Source organism: Pantherophis guttatus, chromosome 4, assembly GCF_059756535.1.
Source record: "Pantherophis guttatus breed Tessera chromosome 4, ASM5975653v1, whole genome shotgun sequence".
Taxonomy (NCBI): Eukaryota; Metazoa; Chordata; class Lepidosauria; order Squamata; family Colubridae; genus Pantherophis; species Pantherophis guttatus.
In genome coordinates, this window is record NC_142066.1 from 118524612 (window position 1) to 118531903 (window position 7292).

Sequence of the window (7292 nt, forward strand, 5' to 3'; positions counted from 1 at the left end):
AAAATAAAATGAATCATGTATGCCTATAATAAGAAAGACAAAAAGAAGACAGAAAGAAGGGAAATCATGACATGATTGTCTACTTCTAATTGTCTACTTCTAAGACAAGACTTTATTACGCATGCTTTGTTCAAAAAGCTATCATTGGTAGGTTAAAACATAATGACAAACCATAACTGGATTCACATACTGTAACATATAAGACAGCACACCCATAGTTTTATTTAAATTATCAAGCTAAGCAGTAAAAACACAATTTGGAACTGAGACCCCACATTGCATTAGATTTGACATTAGATAGTTATTTAATGCATTAACGGAAAATGAGAAATTAATCTTTCATATGAATATGACTCAACTATATGAAAAGTGAGACATGATTTGGAGTACAGGTAGTCATTGACTTACAATCATTCATTTAGTGACTGTTCAAAATTACAGCAGTACTGAATAAGTGAATTATGACCAGTTTTCACATTTATGACCCTTGCAGTATCCTTCTGGTCATCTGATCTAAATTTGAGCATATAGCAACTGGCATTTATGATAATTGTACTATCCCAAGGCCATGTGTTCACCATTTGCAACCTTTCCAGCTGGTTTCCAACAAGCAAAGTCAATGGGGGATGCCAGATTTATTTTATGACCACATGATTTGTTTAATAGCTGCAGTGATTCACTTAATAACTGTGGCATAAAGGCTGTAAAATAGGGCAAAACTTATTTAACAACTGCCTTGCTTAGCAATGGAAATTTTGGACTCAATTGTGTTTGAAAGTAGGGGATTCCCTATAGTAGTTAACACATCAGGTATAAACTGGGAGCTGTGAATTATAGTCCCAATTTAGGTATGGAACCTTCTGGAAGACCTTGTGTCAGTCACTCCCTCCTAGCCCTAGCAAGCAAGCAATGACAAACTACTTCTAAATCTTGCAAAGATAACCACAGGGACTTGTTCACGAAGCCATTAGAAGTCAGCAATGACTCAAATAAAAAATGGGCATTTATTGGACTGATTGGGCATAGTAGGGGGTTGATATCTCCTATAGCCAAAACCAAAATGACCAGGGGGGTATTGCCCACTGACTAAAGGGTGGAGTAACACACTAGCAACCATTTGAAGTGACCATTAGTGCCTGGTGGATCTCAACTTCAACTTTGTCAGCAACCTAATGCTCAGTGAAATGGGTCAAATCATAATCATCACAAATTTTGTGTCAGCAGAATAAGTAAAGACGCTACTTTCAAACCAGAGCAACTAATGATAACTTTAAACAACCTCGGTATAGTTCTGGGGACAAACCTGGCACTGTGAGGACATGGCAGAAAAAGAATGGTTCCCAGGACATGCTCATGCCACAGTTAGGGCAAGTGAGAAAGAGCCCATTAATATGACCACATATGTGGAAATTTATAAATAATTATTAGAAATAATATAATAAATTTCACTAAAGTGGGGAAGAGTCAAGGATGGTATAAGGTCTCTGGCTGAGCAGGGGGTTGGACTAGGAGACCTGAACTCAGTGTGATTTATTTGCTATCTTAGTTTGTTATCCAAATATTAAAGATTGATGAGAAACTTAAAGATTAAGTTCTTTACCTTTGAACTGGTTATAAATTGGCAGCTTGTCAAGGTGAAGAGCCCAATTGTGATAGTCAGAAAATTTGAAATCTTGGTTTGCAACCTTGAAATACATGTGCTAGAACTCTTTCTTTCTTTAGTTGAGAACAGTTGAATTAGGTATCTGAAGCTCAAAGTATTTGAGTTTTCTGACCCCTGGCTATCTGAAATAAAGTCTGGATTTGGAAACATCACTGTCTGCTATGCTACACTAATCCATAAAATCAATATTTCGTTGATTAGAGAGATATCTTTAAACATATGGTTAAAGATGGTTCCTTAAATACTCTACAGTTCTATTAAAATATTGTTTTGAATATCCTCCACAATGCCCATAAAGGCTACAACACCACAAAACAATACCACGATGCTCATAAAGGCTACAATGTACAATGCTACAATAAAGGCTACAGTCCAACGTAACATTTACATTTCAATTGTATAGTCTTTGCTCTCAATATTGTGGGACTGCATGAATCCAGTAATGCTAACAATGCTGCCAACTAATGGAAATTTGGCTTACTTAGCAATTTGAAATGGTCTGTTCAAGTGAAGATGTCTACAAATAAAATGCAATTCTAGCTGGCCATATAGACCAGGGGTATCAAACTCAAGGTGCTTAGATCTGGCCTGTGGGGCTGCCCCGGAAACAGTGAAGGACCAGCCCATGGTGCCTCTGCCAGAGAAAACGGAGCTCTGTTTTCACTGCCGGAGGGCTGCAGGAGACTGTCGCAGCTGAAAATGGAGCTAAAGACAATGGATCCCCCCAGCCCCGTCCGGGCCACCACAGGTGTCCCCAACACGAGTGGCGTCAAGCTGGCTACGCCCACCCCAGCCATGCCCACCCAGCCCCCTGAGGTTAAACATAACCCTGATGCGGCTCTCAATGAAATTGAGTTTGACACCCCTGATATAGACTGCATCATAAACAAGTACAGAAGTGATTCCCATAACTTTCTTTCTTCCAAGCACACTCTGGTAGTCTCCTGTCAAGTACTGATCAAGCCTGGATCTACTTAGCTTCTGAATTCAGAACAGGTCAATCTGATTTGTATTATATTTTGGTCTTTGGGTTTACTATTGCATAATGGCCATCCAAATTTAAAAGTATAAGTCTAATGGTTCACCTAGATAAGGAAAAATAGAAAAGCAATGGCCAAGATTATGTCAAAAAGGGATACTGAGGAAGGCATCGTCTGTTTCAATAGTAAGATATCTGGGCTACCAGGGCATCATCCATTCTTTGGATGGCCCCACAACTCCCTTATCATGATTGCTGTCACTGAGTCTCTGCCACTTGGAGAGAACCACAGGCTATTAAATAAAGTACAAAAATCCTCCAAGCTTGGGACTGTTAATATGATGCCCTTGAGCACATAGAAATAAACTGGTGTTCATATTGAGAATCCTGTTGAATTAGAGGAGCTGGCAAGCTAATTTGATTCTGTTTACTGCCATCCTGGGGGAAATGCAGGTCTGTCCATAAAACAGGTTAAAAAAAGGCAGGAAGTTAGCTGCAACCACAACATTGAAGCCCTTCTCTTTTTTATGTGCTTTTTCATGTTTATAATACACATAGAATAAGGATGGGCCATTGATCCCAATGTCTCTGCTACTCAATGGCAGATGATCAGCAAAATGTGAAAGTTCTACACTACATTGAGAATAGCTATCTTCGCTAATATTCCAGCCACCTTTGTTGAAGCTAGTGAGATGCCATTTTTTAATTTTAAAAACCTCCAAAAAAAAAAAAAATCTGTGAGGAACCATCCTCCCCAGCTTCTCTTAGAGCAACTATGAATGAATTGAGGGGGGATTTTTCCTTTCCAATCATCATCATCATAATCATCATCATGCTCTCTGGGGAATTCTGCAAATTAAAGTCCACATCTCTTAAAGTTGCTAAGGTCTAGAAGCTATTGTCACTGTTAAAATGGCTGGAATATAAAGCTAATGCTATGTTAAAGGTTTATTCTGTAATTGCATGCACGTCATGAATGTCTGTTGGGATAGTTTAACCTTGAGCCACAGGGATGTTTTGAATTAGCTTACTCCTCTCCTGCTCCAGCACTGTCTGGTATTTCTATATTTGCATCACAACTTCATCCTTGACTGAATTAAGTGTACTTGCAAAAGCAACCTCATTGTGAAAGGATAAGCCCCGTCAGCCTTGATTTTCAACCATCAGCAAAAAGCTTACCAAATGTCAAATTGACCCTCTGGCCCAGAAAAGATCAGAGACCTCTGTTCTAAGCCATCAGTCATGCTTTTGAATTATTGTGGCTGAGCAATACTATGTAAACCATGATGTCTTTGAATGAGGTATGACCCCCCCCTTTGTAACAGAAGACTCCAAACTGACACAGCACAATTAAAATAAACATTTTAAAAAATATTTGGTTCTCTCCCACCCCATGTTCCCCATCCCATGTTCCCCTAAATCATATGAAGAATGGTTGTAGGAATTGGGTATGTCTAGACTAATGAAAAGAAGGACTAGGAGTAACATGATAGCTGATATTTGAGCGTGCTACCACAAAGAAGAAGGGATCAATCTATTTTCCAAAGCACCAGAATGCAAGACAAGAAAAAATGGATGGAAATTAATCAAGGAGAGAAGCAACCTAGAACTAAGGAGAGATTTTCTAACAGTGACAACAGTTAAGGTTAGCCTTCAGAAGTTTTGTGTGCTCCATGTCTGGAGAACTGAACAGAAGAACTGAACAGCCAGTTGTCTCCTGCTTGAGCAGCGGGTTGGACTAGAAGACCTCCAAGGATCCCTTCCGATTCTTTATTCTGCTATACACTTTGCAACATTCCTCAATTGATTTCAAGGAGAGAGAGGGGGGGGAAGCAATAGAAGCCATTGGACTCCCAATAATTGTCACAGTACCTCAGAATCTGAAGAGATTCTAAATAGCAAGACATCTTGTTTATAAGCATATATTACTCAAACTGAATATATGGGAGGTTTGTGTGTCTCTCACATCAGTGCTATACATGTATATGTGGCAGTTTGATTCTAATTCTATCAGAAAAGTTCAAAATAACACAACATTAAAAACATAACCTTAAGTTAGGTTAGAAGTCATTTTTTTAAAAAAATGACTTTTTGAGTGCAGTATAATATACATTTTGGAAGAATATGACTGAAAGCTAACAAAAATAGAGGGAAAAAACATTTTTATGAAAACCACAACAACATTGAGCTCTAGTCATAACAAGTCTGGATACGTTTATCTACCAAAAAAAAAAAAAAAGCCTCCCCAAACAAAATAATTTTCCAATATTCATAGACACAAATATTTTTAAGGAAGCTAATGCAGATAAATAGTAGTTCATATTGATACTTACTACCTTGCTGTTCTTTTCCAATGCAAAGATATAGATGAGTGAAAAGATAGAAATAATTACATTAAGCTCTCTATACCAGGGGTCCCCAACCTTTTAGACCTCAGGGACCACCAAGTTCATAATTTTAAATCCCGTGGACCACTAATACAAATCCAGTGCGCCACTTGCTGAAGCACCTGGACTTCCAGTGACGGGATGGGGTCCTTCAGGCACTCTCCCTCCTCTCTCTTTCTCTCTCTCTCCCACTCATTCTCTCTCTCTCATCTCTCTCTCTTCCCCACTCTCGCTCTCATTTTGATTCTCTCTCTCTCTCTCATTCTTTCTTTCATTCTGTCTCTCTCATTCTCTCAGATTCTCTCTCATTCTATCTCATTCTGATTCTCTCTCATTCTCTCTCTCACTCTCATTCTCTCTCATTCTCTCCCTTTCATTCTGTCTTTCTCTCTCTCTCTCTTTCTCTTTCATTCCTTGTCTCTTTCTCTCTCTGTCTGTCTCATTCTGATTCTCTCTCATTATATCTCTCATTCTCTGATTCCCTTTCATTCTTTCTCTCTCTCTCTCTCATCCTCTTTCTCTCTCATCTCTCTCCCCTTTATCTCTCTCATCTCCCTTTCTCTCTCTCTTTCTCTTTCTCTCATTCTCTCTCTCTCACTCTTTCATTCTCTCTCTCCCCCTCTCTTTCTCTCTCTCATGTCTCTTCCCCCTTTCTCTCTCTCATGTCTCTTTCTCTCTCCCCTCTCTTTCTCTTTCTCATCTCTCTCCCACTCTTTCTCTCTCTTTCCCACTTTCTCATTCTCTCGCTCTCTCTTTCATTATCTCTCATTCTCTATCTGTCTCTCTTATTCTCTGTCTCTCTGATTCTCTCTTTCATTCTCTCTTTCTCTTTCACCCTCTCTTTCTCTCTCTCATCTCTCTCCCCCTTTCTCTCTCTCTCTCTCTCTCATCTCTTTCTATCTCTCTCTCCCCTCTCTCTTTCTCATCTCTCTCCCACTTTCTCTCATTCTCTCTCTCCCCCTCTCATTCTCTCTCTCATCTCTATCCCCCTTTTTCTTTTTCTCTCTCCCCCACTTTCTCATTCTCTGTCTCACTTTCATTTTCTCTCTCATTCTCTCTCTCTCTCTCTCTCTCTCTCTCTCTCTCTCTCTCATTAACTCTCTGATTCTCTCTCTCTGATTCTCTTTATCTCTCTCATCTAATGGGACAGCCAGTGTCTTGGGGCTGAGAGGAAGTCAAGCATCTCCCCAAGAGACCAAGGTGCGCGGAGCACCAACAAGGGCCGGAAGAAACACCTGCGAGATCCAGCAAGAGATAAAGCTTTGCTCCCACTCTGGAATATGGAGCAAATCTCCATCCCCCATCCTTCCCTTCTCAGGCCAAGTGAGGAGTGACTGGGAAGGAAGGGAGAGGGGTGGGGACACCCACTGGTGGATTCAGCTAACAGGACGCCACAGTGGGGGGAAGAAAAAGTCCAGGGTTGCCTTCGACCCACCTGCACCGCCACCCCCCCTTGCACCATTACCTCATTCCAGCCAGTGAGGGCTGTGATGCAAAGTTGCAAACTGCACAAACCTCCCTCTACGGTGGAGTTTTACCTCCCCACCATGAGCTGCCTGGCCAGTCCCATATTCCAGAGCTCCAGTCACAGGACTGGCCATTGCTCATCCTGAGCAGCTCCTCCGCCCAGGTGCGCCGCAGACCATCAAAATTTTCTTGCAGACCACTAGTGGTCCGTGGACCACTGGTTGGTGACTACTGCTCTATACAATTTGTAGCAAAAAAATTGTATTGTTCTTTTAATTGCATAACATAGCCATCCATCCTGCTCTCACTATTGTGTGCTCCTATTGCTGCAAACTTCCAGTTTCCATTGTACATTTAGAATAGACAAGTTGCAACCACTACCTAATGAATTCCTCAGTTTATATCACAATGATGAACCTAATTCAAAAATGTTCATGAAGAACATCAGAGAATACACCTGATCCTGTAAATGACATCCTTTGGCACTAAAGAAGTCTTTCCAGTAAGGAATGGAGGAAATCTTTTTGTGATTATTCAAGGGCAAATCCATCATTATATCAGACATTTAATGCCAGATCCCAACCAGCAACCCAAATGTATTCAAATTTACTTCAGGTATATCAAGTTGAAAAATGAGCGTACTCTACAATGATGGGATTCAACATGAAATTCTTCAATTATTGGAGAAACCATTACAACAATGTAACTCATATATTGTGCTCTTTCAACTTGCAAAATAACAAATTTGAGATATTTCAGAAGTTTCCATTTTCATTGTTGCTGACTGGAGACCAGC